The sequence below is a fragment of the Syzygium oleosum genome, unplaced genomic scaffold, assembly GCF_021117445.2.
Source record: "Syzygium oleosum isolate NSW1041296 unplaced genomic scaffold, Sole_v2.1 Sole_v2.11, whole genome shotgun sequence".
In the NCBI taxonomy this organism is placed as follows: Eukaryota; Viridiplantae; Streptophyta; class Magnoliopsida; order Myrtales; family Myrtaceae; genus Syzygium; species Syzygium oleosum.
Window position 1 is genome coordinate 6,623,229 of NW_026607495.1, and position 21,626 is coordinate 6,644,854.

A 21,626-nucleotide genomic window follows, 5' to 3' on the forward strand; every position below is an offset into this window, starting at 1 on the left:
TCTTCAAAGCAATGTTCTATATCCTTTGTAGTGGAGATAAAGATGTTGTCAAGAAAGTTCTTTTTACTTCTTTCGCTTTTCCTAAATGTGCTTCGCTTCCTTTTTCGCCATAGGAGCATCTATAATTGCCGATCTAGCTCGAATTGCGTTCGATGGAGAATTGGATGAATATAGAGGTATGAAGCGCTTGGAAGTCTAAATGAGAAGGTGACATCGAATTGAGGAGTTGGTCTTTTTACACAGAAACGAAGAGTGAATGATGGTGATGCGAATGGAGATCTAGAGAACTAAGGAGTTGTTACCCTTTTCGGTACACCAGTCAAAGCGTCCATGAAATTAAAGAACATGAATTGGAGGGGACGTCCTCTATGCTTGATAGGTTTGATATGTCAGATGCAGAAATGCTTGATGCACACTTGGAGTTTGCAGGTTTAGCCCCTGCAGAATACCATCTAAATGTTCATCAGGCATCTAAAAGGATCTTCTTAGATTTCTGATGGTGACTCTCACAATGTAATTTTACTGCTGGCTCCTCTTCTTTTACTGATTGAGCATTCTTTTACTGACTGAGTGTGCCCTACAAGGAGAGATTTAGTGGATACTGAAATATAGACTATAGGCGGAAAGTTTCTCACATTTTGTATTGCTTGAAGTTTAATTAATCTTCTTCTCATTACAGAAGGGCATTTCGTCACATCATTCTGATTAATCAAGTTCGCTGGTGGGAGTTGAACTTTTGAATAGGATATATCTTGAGCTATGCTGTGTACTTGTACGACAATCTGGTCGAGAGGGACGGAGGGAGCAATTGTAGAAAGCAAAGAGACTAGGAGGGTAAGGGGAGCTGTATCCAAGTATTTTAAGATCCTATATGACTTCATCTTTTGGTAATTCGAATTTGTAAGAGCTTAGGATTAGATGCCTAGCCTTGCTAGTTCTTGCTATCAATTCTCACTGGAAAAATTTAGAGAGGATATTTTTTCTCCAGAAACATCTGAATGTTTCCCTCGTCATATTGTCTTCTGGATATTGAGAATGTTTTGAGTGCAATATAGTACTTGAGCCAATCCTTGAATGGTTCTGTTAAGACTAAGTTGTAAATACTAGTACACTTGTAATCCTCGCCTGAAGTAAGCTTTACGTGCATCCAATCCACCTTGAGGTTCCATGGTTGATCAACAATTTTATTTTTTTTTTATTCAGTTATTGGATTGGAGCCTGCCAACAAGATATAGATTCCCTCGCTTTAGGACCTACTAGCCCAAAGAAATCCTCTATCAAGTGACCGATATCCCTCTCCGTTATTTTGTACAGTTAATACGTTTTGCCTCACTTCAAAAAATTTGATTAACATTTTGTTGGTTAATGTGTGTGTACTATTTCTCCTCTTCTTCTGCTAATTTTATTGGGAACAGATTATTCATTCTCTCTCTCTCTCTCTCTCTCTGTTCTTTTTTGTTTATAATGAACTCACTTTCTTTGCACCTTTCAATGTGTGTCATCAATACTAGCTCTTCTTAATCATTCTAATCTACTCCAGGTAAATGTATAACATCATTATGTTGGCGTCCTGATGACAAGGTTGTTGTCTTGGGACTTGAAGACTAAACGATTTTACTGCATGATGTCGAAGTAAGTTTTCTATGTTGTTACTTGAATGTTACCCTCAGTACTTCTCAACTAGAAATTCCTCCTGCAACAGTCCTTTATCATCAGAATGTGTTCTTCTCTGATCTCTTGTGGGAAAGATTCTGAATTGCTCAAAATCTGCATGATGCAATGCAAACAGCAGACTTGCTCAGCGAACAATCAGATGCTAATGGAGATGGCAATCCAATTTCATTGGTCATGTCTGTCAATGTCAAGTTAACAATGGATTGCTAGATACGTCAATCTGAGCAGGATAAGATTAACAAAAATTGATGTTTGAACATGACCCTTTTGTTAAAAAGGTCAACAAATTACAAGAGATGAATAACCCGTTTAACTAATTAGATTGAATTGAATGGGTCATTCCAATCCTAACATGACCGACATGGCATAGGTACAATATGCATATTGTCATCAATGTCAAATAAGTTTGAAAAGAAACTAGTCGTAAGCTTACAAAATCGTAGGTTTATATGAAATGTTATATTTATATGGTGTCATCAAATTGTAACCACTATGGAAACAAAATTCATGGATGATTATTATTAGAGAACTTAATGAAATAAATATAAACAGGTCGTGATAGGTCAGCTTGTTAATCGAGTTGGCACTATTGTTTAGATAGATAGATTACAGTTTCCCGGTCTGAGCTTTGCACTCGGAACAATATTCGTTTATCAATTGTGTTAACTATTAAGTAGGTAGCCACAATTTTGATATGACATGATAACCACTTAGGGTCACCCTTAGTTGTCACATGGAAATATGAGTCATGAAACAAAAAATTAAATCTATGGATTGTGGTTCGTGAATTTCATCTAATGGAATCATAAAATCTGATATAATGTTTGAGATTGGTATTGCATGACAGATGTAAATTAATTGTAAAGTATGGTGTTATTTTTATTGTTAGGTAAGAACTAATGATAAAGATACTTCAAAGTCGACTAATGTTATTATTTCCAGACATGAGATATTGCTACAAATTATTTTTCTTTTGTCAAATATGTACCCATTTGGCTGCAAGGACACAAAGATCGTGTACATAGTATTGTAATTGGATTCCCATTCATAGAATTTAGTATAAGACAATCAAACCATCCACTAAGCCTGACGCAACCAACAAAATCATGCAAGATGACTGCCAAGTTTTTGCTGAAGATTGACTTTGAAGCTCAAACAAGGATCAGGATTCTTCTTGAAGTTAAAACACTAAAATTATCAACTTGGATTTGAGTAGTATTAGGATTTTACGAAGTTTCCTTTTTTTTTTTTTAAGCTTGAGTAGTAGGATCTTACATATACTCCAATTATGTTTCTTGTTTAGAGGTTTCCTATTTCCACTAGGAGTAGAACTTTTAGAGAGTCTACAAATATAGTTGTAATTTTTACTTTTCATAGAGTTGATATTGAAATTGGCAAGTGTTTGCTTTGCAGATTGTGTGATGCAATTCATCTTTGGTGTGATGCTTAGGCAGTTTTGCATGTGATGCCTAAATATTTATTCTTTATTGTGGGACTCGTAGTCCTACATCAAAGCCATGAAATGTTTTTGATGTTACATTGTTTGATGCATAAGTTCAATTATGAATCAAGGAAATTGATTGACTCATATCTAATCGGTGAAATCAGCGGTGAATTACTTTAATCTCATATCATACAGAATTAATATACTCATTCAATAGATTTATATACTTTAAGACTTGAATCTGATTGATGTGCTCAGTTGCATTCTTGTGTAGGACAAAATTTCACCTCGCTGCTAATGCTTTCATCAATGATTGAAACTTTTTCAATTGTCGACGACAAATTACAACATAGTGTTTACTGGGGTCCAACTCGTTGTGAGAATCTATGGTCTAAGTGGATGGTTTCATATAGAAGCATTCATCTGTGACACGCTCATTTTCATCGAAATTAATAGCTTCTTTCAATTATTAGTAAAATATGTTGAGTTCAGTCAAATTAGGAAGGTAATTATTTAGGTGACTCTTAAATGATATGATTTGTATCTGCCTCAATTATTCTTGTGGGTGGAAAAGTTTGTAAATAACTAGTTATGTTTTTATTAAGCTTTAGCTGCTTGGTCATGAGTAGAATGGCTGAGAACTTGGCTGAGGCTGCTGCAATTCTGTTTCTTTGAGATTTCTACCAATTTATTATTAATACTTCATGGATTACATTTTGCTGAGAAGAGAGTTTGTTTGTACATAATGAATGTTATCTTTCCAAAGTAGCTGTCTTTATATCCATAGTATGGATATGCAGTGTGCTGCTTTTGATATGCTAGTGCTTGCAGCAGTTATGCACATTGTGGTATAATCATTCTAACTTGGGTATAAATATTAAGCAGAATGGAAAACTGTTAATAAGCTTGAAGTCCCATATGGCAGCTGTGGTGTGTCTCAACTGGGAGGAGGATGTCTAACTGAATAGAGTATGCATCTTTCAACTTAAAATATGATATGACTTCGTGATCTTTATTACCAATAGCGGATATTTTATGGCTCACACCTTTCATAATGCTTCGTTTGCAGTTAAGTAGTTATTTTAGTCTAGTTTTCTTAAATGCTTATTTTCCAAACTTGGAATCTTATTTCACAGTCCAACAGCTTTAGTATGGGTTTATGGAAGAGAAAGCGTATGTTTGGTGTCGTCCGTAACTTGTTGATTTGTTTGGTTCCTTAGCTTTAATCTCATTTTTTTCGTCTTTTTATTTTCCAACTGGAAAGTAATTATTCATTTGTTTTATAGAACGCTTCTGGTAACTCTTTGGCATTTGAAGATCGCACTACTCGATTCTTCCCTCCAGCTCCAAGAGTTCCTCGCATGCCTGGACTAGTACCTGGAGATGCTGGTTTAACTGATGTTGGTCAAGATTCATTTGTAGAGCTCTCAAATTCTTCAAATCAATGTTTCAATATCCTTTGCAGTGGAGATAAAGATGGGGTTTTGTGCTTCAGTATATTTGGTGTCTTTCCAATCGGAAATATTGTAAGTGTCCTATCTGTTTAAATTAAATATTTAGCAGTATGGCCTATCAGATTCAGTCGATGAGTCCTTTCCTTGTTTTTGCTTCTCATGCAGCAGTTTTTCTTGATCAATGGATTTGATGGCAGACTGGCAGTTAATCAGTAAACAACTATTGCCTGGAAAGTAATGGGCTGGTTAAGTAAACAACTATACTAGGTGAAGTTATGCTTGTAAAAGTTCTAGATGTTTATGCCATTTCCAAAGCTTGATTCACTTATGTTGGTCACTTCCGAGATGACACCCTTCCAACTTCGATACAGAACAATTATATGAAGCTTTCTGTTGTTTGGCTTGAGGTTAGCCAGCCTTGGAGACTATAAAAACAGTGCTCGTGAAATGCACGAGCGCTCCTTTTTTTTGCCTTGACATTTTAGTTGGATTGTTGGTATATAAATAGCATTGATAATTCTTTTAGCTTGCATTGTTACAAGTGGATATAAGAATAATTTCCTTTTTATTGTAAAATGAAGTAATTAATGCATTGGATTTTTAACATTTCACTCAATTCTTAATACAAATTTTTTTACTGGAGTTGATTTAATATTTGAAGAGCTTTGTTTTATTGAGTAACTAAATAAAAAAAATTGCATTGAATGTTATGTAAATGGATGGACTCACTATTGGGCATTCAACTTGCTTTACATCTTGCACCAACCAAGCTGAATAACAATATTAATATGCTTAGATATATTCTGAGTGGTAAGTGTAACCATATGTTAAAAGATAGCAACCCCTCGTTATTTAATAGGATTTGATCTATATTAAATGAATTGTTGGATGAGAATAATACGCTTAGGTACATTTTGGGTGGTAAGTAAAACCTATTTAGCATTTTTATTAACATGGCTACCCCTTGTTAAGGGCCTAATGCCCAAAAAAACCCTAAATTTTAGCTTTTGTTCCAATTATATCCAAAACTTTTTTTTGTCTCATAAAAAACCCCAAACTTTTACTTTTGTCCCAAATCTACCACCGATAACTTTTCCATCCAATATTACCGTTAATAATTATTTTAATATTATTTTTTCGAATTTTTTCATTTTTTCTTTTCTTTCCTTTTTCTTTCCTTTTTTTTTTCCCTTCACCTTCAACCTCTGGCCGATCGCCGGTCCGGCAACTGGCCAGAGGCAGGGGCCGGCGAGGCTCGACCTCGCCGGTGTTGGGCGAGGCTCGACCTCGCCCGACCCTGGCAAGGCTCGGCCTCGCCCAACGCCGGCGAGGTCAAGCCTCACCGGCGGTCGGCAGGGTCGAGCACTCGCCAGATCTGGCGAGGCTCGAACTCGCCGGCAACTAGCGAGGGCGAACCCTTGCCGGCCTCGTCCTCGCCACGGCTAATGAGGATGAGGCCAGCAGGGGCTCGCCCTCGCTAGCCACGGCGAGGACGAACCTCGCCAGGGGCGGGCGAGGCTCGACCTTGCCGGCGTCGAACCTCGCCCGGGGCGGGTGAGGCCGACCTCACCCAACGCCGGCAAGGTCGAGCCTCGCCTGCCCTTGGCGAGGTTCGTCCTCGTTGTGGCTGGCAAGGGCTCGGCCCCGTTGGCCGCTGGCGAGGCCGACCTCGCCCAACACCGGCGAGGCTCGACCTCACCGACCCCCGCCTTTGGCCGGTCGCTGGACCGGCGACCGGCCAAAGGTTGAAGGTGAAGGGAAAAAAAAAAAAAGAAAGGAAAAAAATAAAAAATAAAAAATAAAAAAATTCGAAAAAATAAAAAATAATATTAAAATAATTATTAACGGTAGTATTGGACGGAAAATTTAATGGTGGTAGATTTGGGAGAAAAGTAAAAGTTTGGGGTTTTTTATGAGACAAAAAAATGTTTAGGATATAATTGGGACAAAGGCTAAAGTTTGGGGTTTTTTTGGATATTAGGCCGTTATTTAAGAGGAAACGCGTGCATTTATGTTTAAGTATTATATAAAGTTAAATTTAATCTAAATGAACAGAGACTGCATGTATCAACTCTATTCAATAATATAAATATTTGAATTTACACATGACAAACTATAGATGTTTATGGAATTTTGCAATCGCTAAACTAAACCAAGCAAAAACATTTGTCGGAAACAATTGAAAATTTTTATTTATTAATTTGGCTTTGGGTTGCTTAGCAAATTGTGAAATCAATGGATTTGTTTAAATGATTAATTGGTAACTTGACAATGAAGTAGAGAGGAGAGTAATGGGCCCGGCCACTCCTTCGAAATAAGTAATGGACAAAAAACTTTATCACCATGTAGGATTCGCTTGGATTTACTGCCTCTCATCTTTCGCCCTGATCTAGCATGATTTTGTTTTTCCTCCTTAGCTCTCACACCCTGCACTTCCTTCTTGTCCTTACTTGTCATCAACACCTAATTTTTCACTTAAGGTTTGACCAAGATCAACCGGAAAATTACTACATAATTTATTCATCTATCTTGGAGAGTGTGTTCCTCTCAAATCCAAGGATGTTCAGTTTGAGCAATACGACGTCTATGACCCCTTTTTTTCGCGTGTGTTAGTTTTTTTTTTTTTGGAGGGATGAGACATTTTGATACATGCTGCCTTACACACTTTAGAAATGTTCAAGATAAAATTGAATTCTGTATCTCTACATCAATATTGATATATTCGGCTCAATCTTTTTTATCAATTGGCAAATGGCTAACTTAGATATGTTCTCATCAATTTATATAAATATGTAATAATGAAGCTGTTCGTCTATTGATTTTTGTGCCTAGTGCTTAACGTTGTGGCTTGAGCCGATATGTTTTTCCCGAGGCGTGTTGACTTACAATAAAAAGAGTCTTCCAAGTAATTACGTGGTGCGCGCACTTATGTGGACTTTGGATGCTTCTTGTCCCAAGACAGAGAAAAATATTGGGCAGTGGATGAGGCCACATACGTGAGAGAGACAAGGTGATGAATTTTTCCTATTAATTATTACTATTTTGTGTTGAAAAAGAAACTAATCTCTTAAATAGTTTATTCATCCTACGAATTATTTTGCAAATTAGTGTTTGTCAATTTTAATTTCTTCTTCCAACTAATTTCATTTTCTGACAAACCGGGTATATTATAGAGTTGAGCACTCCTAAATAGTAGCTTCAACGTGATTTTTATTTTTAATGGAGATGCATTAACTACGAGAAGCACTCCTAAATAGGTTCATATTAATAACCACCATATACACCTAATTCGTATTAAGGCTTGACCACTACGTAGTAGCTCTTTCAGAGAAATGGGTCCCGATCCCATGACTGAAGACGAGATTCTATGATCATCGCTGATATCAATGCATCCGTCACTCCCTCGTGGGTGATTTTGAGGAGGGTGGCTCGTCGGCCGCCAAGAATGACCACAGGCATGGGGTTTGGGTTTTGCAGGCATGTGAGGGAAGAAGCGACAACAAGGGGAAGAAAGATCAGGGATTTGGAGCGAGGAAGATAAAAAAATGTGCAAAGGTCAAGGAAGGAACTAGAGAGAGAGTTGTCGTCGGAATTGAAAAGTCCGACCTGGAAAAGAAATTAACAAGAGGAAAGACAAAAATATTGAGCATTGATGTTTTTCAAGGTGGTCTTCACCTTAAAAGGCGTGTATTAAGAGCTATAGAAATATCTACCCTCTGACTGATTCTTATTCAACATTCGCAGCTCTTGGGTTAGTCCAAGAAACAATAAAGGAAGAAGCGCACCAAAAATTCTAAAACTACAATTTAGGAAGCACGGCACGGCCTGCAGGCCCTTGATTGCTTCCCCTAAGGATCAGGATATGAAGCCGCTAGGGTTTTCCTGTTAATTCTCCGAAGGCTTTATATATATGGCAGATTTTAGGATAAACGATCATTAATAATACAACATCTTAGTAGTGAAATGAAGTTTAGCGATTTGATGTGACGACATTTAACAGGCTCAAAGTGAGAGGGTTAAATTCCTATATGGGATCAAGGGCATAAAATTTATTCAACAAAATAACTTTTCTGATGGAAAATAAATTAATAAAAAAAGGAAAGTTCAACGGTACAGCAACCATCCTGAGGCTTTGAATGTATTTATCAATTATGACCACTTGTCCACGGATACCAATACCAGCAATTGTTTTTTATTATTTGGTTTTATGTTTTTTTTCATTGCTCATATGTTTTCTTCTTCCTAGGCGGGGTCGTCTTGGATTCTTCTGTGCGTTGAAACTTCCACCGCATGAAGCCAACGACCATAAACGCATGGTTAGTGGTCCCAGTCCAGGAATTACTTATCTAGCTTGGCAAGTTTGAATTATTGGTACGTGCCTTATATCAAACCTATAAATAAATAAATATAAATAATGAAGTAAAAGCAAAAGTGAAAAGGTATTTTGATTTATTTCTGATATTTGAAGGAGAAATTAAAGCAGAAACGGAGTAAAAAAGAAATTCTTCTTTTTATGCTCAAGTACAAAATGAACATATATATATAGATATATATATATTATAGAGATGGTATGTTGATAATTTTTTATGATCCTCGACATGCATTGATATTTAATAGGCTTAATGTGAGAGGGGTTAAATTCTTAAGTGGGATCAAGAGCTTAAATATATTCAATAAAAATAATTTTTCTGATGGAAAATGAATTAACAAAAGCAAAAGGACAGGTTGAACGGTGCAAGCAGTGGGACTAAGTTCGAGGAACACTCGTCCCAAGTCTCTCTCTCTCTCCACTTTCCATCTTCCCAACAAATCTACCGTTTTATTACTTCTTACTAGAGAGGTATCGCCTGGGATTCTCTTGTGCAATGAGATTTCCGCCACGTGGCGGAAATCTCAATTTTTTCGTCAAAAAAATTCTTAAATTTTATGTCCAATCTCACATGTGCTCAGAATTACTGACAAGAACTCTGTGGACAAGGTCAAGAGAGAGCAGTTTCCATCTTCACATGAGAGCAATTTCGGCATTTAGGGACCGGAATTCACGGCCAAAGAAGACAAGAAAATCTGGGCATAAAAAAAGCAGAGGATTCTCGGCACATAATCATTGCCAAAGAGAGCTCGAAAAAGAAAAGGATGGAGCTTTTTCTTTACAGCCAAGAAAGAGAAATACAGAGAGAGAGAGAGAGAGAGAGGGGGGGGGGGGGGGTTGTGGTCGGCGAAAGAGAGAAGACTTTAATAAAGAAAAAGCGAGAAGTGGTCGGCAGAAGAGAAGAAAGAAAAAGAAGAACAGGGGAGGCAATTCTAGTGGAGGAGGTGCAAAGAAAAAGTGAAGAGACAGAGAATTGTCGGGGCACGCGTGAGAAAGCGACAGAAAGTAAAAAGATGCAATTTTAAAATAAGTTTGCTTGATCTAGCCTCGAAACATTTATATTTTCTCCAAGTTCACTTTTCCTTAGCACTTTTAATTTCCAAGAATTTTACTCCTCGCGGTTAAATTCCTCCATCGTTTCAATTTCAAACCCAAAAACGAAATCAAGTTCAGCACTGTTTTGAAGTTGAACAACTTTGGTTCAAATTAAAATCAGAGTGAGAAAAATCATTTTGTCTTTAAAGAAAAGGGCATGCCAAGGTGACCACCGCAGGAGACTTTGCAAAAGTCACGATTCACACTGACGGATTATTCTCACGGGCAAGGTCCTCATGATACTTACTCGCAAAGCCATCTTTCTCTTTTCCTTTCCTTTTATTTTTTTCTTCTATTCCTTTCTTCCTCTTCTTTTCCCTTTCTTTTCCTTTCTCTCCCGGTTCGTGCTCTCCCTTTTCCCTTTATATCTCTTTTTTTTTCTTTTTTTAAAGCCCACTTTTTGACCAAGTCAAGAAGAAGGGCAAAATACTAGAGCAACCGCTAAACTAAACCAAGAAAAAACATTTGCCGGAAAAATTGTAAATTTTGATTTCTTAATTTGGCTTTGGGTTGATTAAGAAATTGTGAAATCAATTAATTTGAGTAAATGATTAATTGATAATTTCACAGTTAAGTAGAGAGAAGAGTGGTGAGCACAGCCACCCACTCGAAATAAGAAAGGGACAAAAACTTGATAGATAAGAGCAGTAGCCTCAAGTTAAGCAAGGACTGGTGAGACCTAGCCACTAGGCACGAGGGCAAAAAGAAAATTATATGCTATCTAATTACAAATCTGCCCCTAGATGATTAAAACAGGCGAAGCTCCTTAACTTTCACTTCGCTCTTTTTATACAATCCTAATGCCCCAAAAAATCCTCAAATTTTAAGTCCAGCTATAATTCTACTCTCGAAGCATCTACATTTCATCCAAATTCACTTTTCCTTTGCACTTTAATTTCCAAGAAATTTACTCCTCACGGTTAAATTTCTCCATCATTTCAATTTCAAACCAAAAAAACGAAATCAAGTTCAGCACTGTTTCGAAGTTGAACAACTTTTGTTCAAAGTTAGAACCAGAGTGCGACCGGAACTCACGGCCAAAGAAAACAAGAAAATCTGGGCATAAAAGAAGGCAGAGGATTCTCGACGAAGTGGGGCGGGAGATATTTCACCATATAACCATTGCCAAAGAGAGCTCGAAAAAAGAAAAGGATGGAGCTTTTCTTCATGGCCAAGAAAGAGAAATACAGAGAGAAAGGGTTATGGTCGGCAAAAAAGCGAAAACTTTAATAAAGAAAAAAAGAAAAAACTGAGAAGTGATCGGGCAAAAAGAAAAGGAAGAAAAAGAAGAACAGAGGAGGCAGCTTCTTGGGGAGGAGTTGAAAAGAAAAAAAATGAAAAGACAGGAAGAGAGAGAATTGTCGGGGCACGAGTGAGGAAGCGACAAAAAGCAAAAAGATGCAATTTCACCGTAAGTTTGTTTAATCTACACTCAAAGTAATTACATTTCATCCAAATTCACTCTTCCTTTGCACTTTAATTTTCAAGAATTTTACTCCTCACGGTTAAATTTCTCCATCATTTCATTTTTAAACCGAAAAACGAAATCAAGTTTAGCACTGTTTTGAAGTTGAACAACTTTTGTTCAAGGTTAGAACCAGAGTGAGAAAATCCATTTTATCTTTAAAGAAATGGTTAATACCATTGAAAATCCCAAACTGATTCACATGTGACAAATTTATTCAAAACTCATTTTTTGGCCACAAAAAACTCAAAATTTGTATATATATGACAAATTTACCCCGAGCTAATTTTTTGACCACGAAAAATCCCAAACTGATACACCCGTGGCAAATTTATCCAAACTAACTTTTTTACCACCAAAAACCCAAAATTGGTATACTTGTGATAAATTTACCCTATATTAAATTGGATTAATACCACAAAAAATCACAAATTGGTAAACTTGTGACAAACGGAGGGGTAAAACCCCAAATTGGTGCATCCATCAACTGTCACATGTCATCCAACTCAGTAATTTGACAGTAAAATTTTACGGAAACTAACGGAGGGTAAATTTATCACATGTGTATCAGTTTGGGGTTTTTGGTAGTCAAAAAATTAATTCGAGATAAATTTATCGTAGGTATATCAGTTTGGGATTTTTTCTGGTAAAAAAATTAATTTTGAGTAAATTTATCATGAGTGTATCAGTTTGAGATTTTTGATAATTAAAAATTAAGTTTGGGATAAATCTGTCACATATATACCGATTTAAGATTTTTTGTGATATTAACCCTTAAAGAAATGGGTGTGCAAAGATGACCCGCATCGGAGACTTTGCAAAAGTCACGATTGACAGTGACGGATTAGTCTCACAGGCGAGGTCCTCTTGACGAATACACACAAAGTCCTCTCTCTCTTCTCCTTTCCTTTGTTTCTTCAATCCCTTTCTTCCTCTTCTTTTCCCTTTCTTTTCCTTTCTCTCCTGGTGCGTGCTCTCCTTTTTCCCTTTATATCTCTTTTTTTCTCTTTATTTCTTTAAAGCCTACTTTTTGACCAAGTCAAGAAGGAGGGCAAAATATTAGAGCGAGCGCTAAACTAAACCAAGAAAAAACATTTGCCGATAAAACTTGTAAATTTTGATTTATTAATTTGGCTTTGGGTTAATTAAAAATTTGTGAAATCAATAAATAAATTTGACTGAATGAAATCAGTAAGTTGACATCTAAAAAAAATTAATTGGTAACTTGACAATTAAGTAGAGAGAAGAGTGGTAGACTCAGCCAACTCATTCGAAATAAGAAATGGACAAAAACTTGGTAGAGAAGAGCGGTAGCCTCGAGTTAAGCAAGGAATGGTGGGACCTAGCCACCAGGCAAGGGGGCAGAAAGAAAATTATTTGCTATCTAATTACAAATCTGCCCCCTGGATGATTAAAATAGGTGAAGCTCAACTTTCTCTTCTCTCTTTTTATACGGGCCTAATGTAACAGTCTGAATTTTCGATCCTTTTCCCGGGATTTATAAAATGAATATTTTGACCAATGTACTTATAGTGAGATCCCACCCGGAACAGCGCATTCACGGGATGCTAACCTTAGGGGTAAGGCCATTACGGGATTGAGTTCGCACGACCAAAGAACTCGACCTTGGTTCGGCCTTCGACCATAAGGATTGTCGAGGGAATGTTTTGGGCCAACAGAGAGCGATCTATTTGATTGATCGTGTCCGAAGGGAACTAGCGACAGACCCTCGCAATTACATGACAATCGAGGTCGCCTTGGTTCGAGCAATCTTAAACGTGATTTGACCGAGTGTCGGTCACGGGTTGAGAGCGCGTAATCCCAAAGAGCCACCCGTTAGCAAGAGATAAACTAAAGTCGTGATTGTTCGATTCTAGTCATTTCTTGGAATTCGGGCCCGGGAATCGAGAATTTTGAAAGTGACAATTTTGAGCGGCCGATGACGTTTTTGGCTTGGCCAACCTTAGGGCCACCCATTTCTGCAAAAAAATGGATTTCGGTTCGGGACCGGAAAAATGACCATTTTGTCTCTAGGCTTAATTTGAGGTATTCCGAATTTTGGTTGATTTTGGGGATTATTTGAGGATTAAATTAAGGCTTGTGTCATCCAAATAATTCAGCCAAGCGATTGACAATTATACCCCTCCATTTTTGGATAAGATTAAATCCAAGCCTTTGGATCAAGGGCATTTTGGTCAAAGCAATGGAGATGGTGACACATGGAATCCACTCACTAATATTTGACCCCTTTGACCTCTCTCTCTCTTCACATTTTTCTTTCTCATGAAGCAAAGTCCCTCTCTCTCATTTTCCTCTCCATTTCCTGCCGGTCATCCCCTCCTCCATCCGGGCGTGATCACCGATCGCCGGGTACGCCGCCGCCGCGCCGCCGTTCGTTGCCTGGCCGCCGGCGACGCTGCTGCTGCTGCTGGTGGGCCGGCTGTTCCAGCCCCTTGTCCAGCCCGTTTGTCCACCTTTTTAAAGTAAGTGACTTCCCCAAACTCTCCCTAGGACCTCGGGTATTGTAGGGCGTGTTTAGGGCTCGGTTTAGGTGATTTGTGTGGTTGTTTTGGGACTTGGAGTGAGGCTGGATGTTCGGTAGTCGTGGACTGAATTGAGGGGTGGAAATATGAGATTTGGGAGGTTCGGATAGAGCCATGATGATATGGAACGATTACGGTTTGAATTCGTGAGATTTGGTGTGATTCTCGGATTCGTGACTACTGTACCCGTCCGGATTGCTATTTTTGTAGAGGATTTTTTGGGCCGAAATTGAGGAATTTTAATTCATGAAAGTTGCTCCCAACATCTTGAAGTATAACATATTTTAAATTTAGAATTTTTAGAGGCCATTTGGGTCGTACGAAAACCCATTTTCAGACCGTATTGAAATCGCCCGGAACACTGTTCATCCCGACCTTCTTGTCTTGCCGAATTTTTATAAAATTTTCCAGATTTATTTTCAATAAACTTCCTTCACAAAAGTTGTTGGAGACTTTCTTTTCTATAACATATAAAAATTTCAAATCTTTTCAAGGTGATTTGGGTGTTGAAAGAAAAGTATTTTGAGGACAAAATAATCTGTTAGAGTGAACTGATTTTGGCCTGATTTCGAGGAACAAAAAGGCATGGTTGTAGATTGAACCGGATTTTGGTGTTCTTCATAAGAAATGTTTATTAAGATGTTTTTTATGGTATATCCAAAATTTAGAATTTTTGGAGTTCGTATATGCGATTGTATGGTTTGTGATTGTTGGTTGATTCTGGATTGTGTCTTGGGCTGAATGTGGCGTGATTGTGTGCCGAGAGTGTGTGGCCGTGAGGCGTGATGGTGTGATTGCGCATTGAGTTCGCGTGCCAAGCATGGGTGATCGTGTGGTGTTCATGTGGCGAGAATGTGTATTTGTGAAGTGTATGTGAAGTGTGCGATTGTGTGTGGCCGTGTGGTATGTGTGGTATGAGTGGAACGAAGGTACAGGATTGTAGGATTGGTTGGAAAGGTTCCGTCCTGAGGCGTGTTCGTTTACGCGGGACGATGCCGTCCTTGACGAGGTGACGATGCCCGGCCCGACGGGGTGACGATGCCTGACAAGGTTAGAAGACCGTTGGCACGATGCATTTTACGCGGGCGCGGTAGAAGGAAAGTTGAGTGTAGGATTTGTTGACACCTAAATTTCGGCGCATCATTTAGTGGTTAATTGCATAGAAAATTAGGGATTAAATTTTAACCTCTGAACAAAAATATTACAAATCGCATAGCATAAAGTTTAGGTTCATATAGATTAACTGCATTTCGCATCAGATCGGCGGTGGTAAGCGAGCTTAAAATTCATCACGTAAATCGAGCTCGGGCACCGAACGAGATTCGGCTCACTCGGAAAGCATGGGCCGAAAATCACACGCAAAAGGGCTTGGTTGTCTTAATTTGAGCTTAAATTAGCCCATTATGCTTAATTAAAGAAAAGCCCAAATTAATTCAGCCCATTTAGAATTAAATTAAAGCCTAAACTTAAGCTCATTGGGACTAGAAAGCCCAGCTAATTGACCTAGGTTTACACTATAAATATATGTTTATGTCTCATAATCTGGAGGGGGAGGCTCTCATAATTTTTCAGATTGGATTTTTAGAGAGACATACGAGAGAATTTTGAGAAAAGTGAGAGAGAGAGAGAGAGAAGGAGACCGCCCGCTGCGCCGCACCACCGCTGCGCCGCGCCACCGCCCGCCGCACTACGCCGTAGCCGCTCCGCCTCGCCCACCGCACGCCGCCACGGCACCGCCCGCCTGCGAAGCCTCCGTCCTCTCCCGCCGCGCGCTGTTGCCCCCGCCGCGCGCGCTGCCTCTCCCGCCGCGCTACCGTCTCCCGCCGTGTGCCACCGCCGCACGCACGCTCCGCTCGCGCGCTCGCCGCACACTCACCGCCGCTGCGGTGCCACCGTCGCTCGGGACGTCCTCTCGCTCCCGCCCGCCAGTGTCGCTGCCGTCGCATACACGCCGCCGGAGAGCTGCTCCGCACCGCCTGCTCGCCAGCCGGAGCCGCTCGCATCGCCGTTAGCCCACCGCTCGTGCCGTTGCCGCTGTTCGTTGCACAGCCCGCCGGAGAGTCGCCCATCCCCGCCTGTTGGCCGCTGCCCGGAGACGCCCGCCGTGCTGCCGTTCCCGTCGTGTCACCGTCGCTAGCCGCCACTATTCCCAACATCACGCTGCCGCTCCCGACGCGCTGCCGCTCCCGACGCACTGCCGATCCGCAATCCCGATCCGCTATAGATTCAAATTAGGAAAGAAATCTGCAAATCAGGTAATTATCATATCCCGATTTGATTCGAATATTTGATTGCCTAATTTGTGCTTATTGATATCTAATTTTGCATATTTGGATAATAAGCATTATTCCAATTAGGATTTTATTTCCTTTTTTTGAAATCTTGGATATCTATTACTTTTCAAATTTGGATAGAATTTAGAATTTTCAAAATCTTTTGAATATATCCAAGATATTTAAGATATCTAAATTTTTTTCAAGATGTGATCGATTAGGAAAATTTCCTAATCCGCAACCGCACACGTGGAAATAAATCTATCTATCAGGCTTTAGATAGAGTTATTTCCATAGCGGGTATTTCGAATATTAGGATCGATCTGTTAGGCTTTAGATCGAAACTTAATTCGAAAGATTTAGCGGTTATATATTTTTTTTACTTGATTTTAATTTCGAATTTTGATAAAAAAAAATGCCAAAAATATTACTCTAGAATAGGTTAATTTCTTTAGTTTAAAATTGCATGTTTAGATAATTGGCATTTTTAATTCCGAATTTCATTAAAGAAAAAAAATACAAAAAAATAATATGCCCGTCATTAGAAATAGGTCACGTCGTCGCATGACATATAGTTTGCATGTTAGGTTGCATTAATCGCATGTCAATTTTTTGCACGCCATTACATATAGGTTTTTTTTTTTTTTATAACCCAGGAACCCCCCGCACGGCCGACGCCATTACATATAGGTTAGCTTTCATTTAAATAAATAAAAAAAATCAAAAAAGAAAATTTCTGCACCTTTGAACTCTAAGTCAGGATTTATCAAAATTGTCAAATTAAGTATTTTTCTTGAAATTGGTACCGAAAGGGCGTTAGGGAATCTAGCGTAACCAAGTCCCCGAATCCATAATTTCTGGTTCGCAGAAATAAAATAGTACTCCCGCTATTTTATTTAGGTCTCTAATCAACCTACCTTAAATGATTAGTGGCGACTCCCATTGAAAATATTTGCATGCTCATAATTGGACCTAAGTTGCGAATTGGTAGAGTTTGGGAGAACTCGAGCTAGGTTAGTTAATTTAATTGATCTAGTAATCCATTAGCCTAAAAATCGAAAAACCCGATTTTTTTAGGTCGCGACAGGATTCCGTCCTGAGGCGTGTTCGTTTACGCGGGACGATGCCGTCCCTGACAAGGTGACGATGCCCGGCCCGACGGGGTGATGATGCCTGACGAGGTCAGAAGACCGTTGGCCTGATGCGTTTTACGCGGGCGCGGTAGTGGTGGAAAGGTTGAGAATGAGTTGGACTTGGCAAGACGTGTGAGGATTGTGAAAGTTGATGCATGGCGTGAGTTCGTGTGCGAGTGTGGTTTGTATCGCGTATTGTAGTGCTCGATTATGGGGTAAAATCTGCTAGGCATGGTATGGGACGTGCCCAAGTAGGTTTTGCCTTATAATCGAGGCACGCACGCGACTGTGATTCATTGTTGCGGCATGTTGGTTGTATTATTATCTAACTTGCAGGGACGTGCATGATGGGTTCCAGGTAGGGTCGTGTGTGATTGTTAGTATGGGTGATTGTCGTGTGTTTTGCGTGTTCCGTCTGGCGGTACGTGAGAGTCTATGTGGGGTTTGGGGTTGTACACTTATTGAGATTCGTCTCACGGTTGTATAACCACCACTTTCAGACCCCCAATCTTAAACCCGAGAGGTCCGTCTCCTCTTTTTGGAGTTTGAAGAGCCGCCCATGGTGTTCAGTGGAGCTGCAAGTGATCCTCCGGAGCAGAAGCCAGAAGATTTAGGAGCGGATGGGAAGAGGGCGACCAGTAGTTTTCCCCTAGGGTATTTTTGGGGGTTGCGTAGAATAGGTCGACCTATAGTGAAGTTAAGTTGACCAAGCCGCCTTATCCTTTTTGTTATATTGGTGGTTTCGAATGCTGGCTTGAATAGTACGTTTGTAATATGATATTTTGTATGCTAGGTGTAATGGCTTTGTATATAAATGAACGTTGTTGTGATTTGACTGTCTTGTTGATCTACCCCATCGTCGTCTTTTTAGTCAGGGGTTTTATATTCGCTTCCGCATGTGTTTCTGATGTTTGGGTTGGGTCGGCGATGTTCCTGAGACATCGCAATAATTTGACCGGGGGAGGATGTCGCGAGCTCGATGGGGTTCGGGGCGTGACATCCCCGTTTTGAATTGGTATCAGAGCAAGGTTAGCTCGATATCGGTAAGGTCGAGACCTGGAGTGATAAGGAGTGACGACTTCGGGGTAGTCAGTTAGGGAGCCCTTTGTAGATTGTGTGTTTATGTTGGTTATGCATGTCTTGTGAATACGCGCCAGTGATTGCTGAGTAGTTTACTATGGTTGTGATATTGATTGAGACGAAGGTGCGGTAGGACTTGAGGTGAGTACGAGAACCTTGTCGATTGTTTGGTGATGTTGGCTTGAGGTTATGTGATGGGTTTAATAATTGGGTGTTGGGTGTCGAGTAGTGGTTGTTGAGTTTTGTGCTTAGGGCTTGGATTAGTATAGTTGGCCTAGAACCCTAATACCCGTATGGAATTATAGCAGGTAGGAGAGTGGTAGGAAGTTGAGATTATGAGCAGTGAAGGAAGAGGTGTGGGAAAAGGATCAAGAGGTGGAGGTCGTGCTCGAGCTAGAGCAGTAGAGGACCTCGGTATAGGTGCTAGAGTGGTAGAAAACCCTGGAGCTGCAGTGGACCCCAGAGTTGATGTTAGACCGGTGGAAGATCCACGTATGGAAGGAGTCCTCAGAGTATTAGAGAGGATTGGGAATATGTTAGACAGGCAAGCTCAAGAACGAGAGAATGCGATCGCCCCAGCTGCTGAGGCTGCAGCTACTGTGATTAATGAGAATGCTGGTAATGGAATTGGGAACCGACAGATGCATCAGATAGTAGAACAATTTCTGAAACTGAAACCACCCAAGTTTGAAGGAGTAGGAGATCCGGAGGCTGCATCTAAATGGGTTGAGGAGTTGGAAAAGGCTTTCGCGTTATTGGGATGTATGGAAGCCGAGAAAGTAACGCTGGCAGTGTACCAGCTACAGGGTAATGCGAACGACTGGTGGAAAGCTACGCAAGGCCGATTGTTCCCTGCAGGTGTGGATCAGAATTGGACGGCCTTCGTTCAGGCTTTTAATGATAAGTATTTCTCAGTGAGCGCACGAGAAAGAAAGATGACAGCTTTTCTTAGACTGCAACAGAACCAAATGACCGTGGATCAATATGAGGCAGAATTTGCCAAGCTGTCTAAGTTCGTGCCGAGAATGGTAGAACATCTTGAGGATAAGGCGCGAAGGTTTCGGGATGGATTGAGGGCTGACATTCGCAGCCAAATGTTATTGGTAAATTTGAGGACCTATGAAGAATTGTATGAGAGGGCTCAGATTATTGAATAGGATATGACGGATAGAGCTGCTGCGTCTGGGTCACGGTATACCTCAGCCGGGGACGATTGTCAGCAAGGGAAAAGGCCGATGATGGAAAACCGACGTTTTGTCCCTCCGGCAAGAAGGAATATTGGGAAATCGGCACATCCATCTAATTCAGCTTGTAGACGCTGTGGGAGACATCATGGGAGTGGTCCCTGCCCAAGTGTGACTGGGGCATGCTTTGGGTGTGGTGGAATGGGACATCACATAAGGAATTGCCCGAATCTTCAGGTTCGACCACCCCCATCATCGCAGACACCTCGGATTGGGAATCCGACTAGTGCAGCCCCGCCGGCTAATTCGAACAGACCGCCGGCACAAGGACGAATGTACGCCCTGACGCGGAAGGGAATTGAGAATATGCCAGGCGAAAGTACAGGTATAGTTTCTCTGTATAATTATGTGGCATTTGTTTTATTGATTTGGGGGCGCCGCACTCGTTTGTGTCTGCTTGACTTGTTATATTGGCTAGATTGGAAATCGTTTTATTAAAAGTGCAAGTGTGTGTGGCTATACCATTGTGGAATAAGATATGAGTGTCGCTAGGATGCTTAGGCTATAAAATGGTGATTAGTGGTGTAGAAAGCTGGATAGATTTGGTTGTTTAACTATGTATGGTTTTGATATGATTGCGGGCATGGATTGGTTAGTCAAATAGAATGCTGTAGTGGATTGTCTGTGGATCTGACGAATATTGAGACAGTTACTAAGTGTCCGATGATGGAATTTGGAAGTTTTGTGGATGACGTGTGTGCCCAGGGATTTGGAGCTTAAGAAGAGATTTAATCGGAAGTTCATAGGAGCAGTTATAGTATTCATCCGGGAGCACGAAAATATGCCAGAAATTCTGGTAGCATTGTTGGTGGGATGAAGTGGGAGAAAGGAAGAAAGAAACGTCATCACCCCCATTCGTTGGATGATTGAGTATTGTTGCAAATTTCGAGGACGAAATTTTTATTAGGGGGAAGAATTGTAACGGTCCGAATTTTAGATCCTTTTCCCGGGATTTATAAAATGAATATTTTGACCAATGCACTTATAGTGAGATCTCACCCGGTACAGCGCATTCACGGGATGCTAACCTTAGGGGTAAGGCCATTACGGGATTGAGTTCGCACGACCAAAAAACTCGACCTTGGTTCGGCCTTCGACCATAAGGATTGTCGAGAGAATGTTTTGGGCCAACAGAGAGCGATCTATTTGATTGATCGTGTCCGAAGGGAACTAGCGACAGACCCTCGCAATTACATGACAATCGAGGTCGCCTTGGTTCGAGCAAACTTAAACGTGATTTGACTTAGTGTCGGTCACGGGTCGAGAGCGCGTAATCCCAAAGAGCCATCCGTTAGCAAGAGATAAACTAAAGTCGCGATTGTTCGATTCTAGTCATTTCTTGGAATTCGGGCCCGGGAATCGAGAATTTTGAAAGTGACAATTTTGAGCGGTCGATAACGTTTTTGGCTTGGCCAACCTTGGGGCCACCCATTTTTGCAAAAAAATGGATTTCGGTTCGGGACCGGAAAAATGACCATTTTGCCCCTAGGCTTAATTTGGGGTATTCCGAATTTTGGTTGATTTTGGGGATTATTTGAGGATTAAATTAAGGCTTGTGTCATCCAAATAATTCAGCCAAGCGATTGACAATTATACCCCTCCATTTTTGGATAAGATTAAATCCAAGCCTTTGGATCAAGGGCATTTTGGTCAAAGCAATGGAGATGGTGACACATGGAATCCACTCACTAGTATTTGACCCCTTTGACCTCTCTCTCTCTTCACATTTTTCTTTCTCACGAAGCAAAGTCCCTCTCTCTCATTTTCCTCTCCATTTCCCGCCGGTCATCCCCTCCTCCGTCCGGGCGTGATCGCCGATTGCCGGGTACACCGCCGCCGCGCCGCCATTCGT

At 40.4% G+C, this 21,626-nt stretch overlaps 2 long non-coding RNA genes across 5 annotated transcripts in view; both read left to right on the forward strand.

The window, feature by feature from the left end:
- LOC115669231 (uncharacterized) overlaps nt 1-21,626 on the forward strand; it is a 58,379-nt gene that overhangs the window by 4,487 nt on the left and 32,266 nt on the right. The window contains exons 1-2 of one of the 4 annotated variants that reach the window (XR_008817516.1): nt 93-834; nt 1,541-1,632. The exons of 1 other annotated variant lie outside the window; for it this stretch is intronic. This is a non-coding gene — a long non-coding RNA (uncharacterized LOC115669231). Of the gene's footprint in view, nt 1-92; nt 835-1,540; nt 1,633-21,626 lie in introns of those variants that run through there. 2 more of the 4 variants (XR_008817515.1, XR_008817517.1) reach the window with 2 other exon arrangements.
- On the forward strand, nt 4,519-4,894 carry LOC130139285 (uncharacterized). Its single transcript, XR_008817529.1, has 2 exons — nt 4,519-4,644; nt 4,741-4,894. It is a non-coding gene; the product is annotated as an uncharacterized LOC130139285 (long non-coding RNA).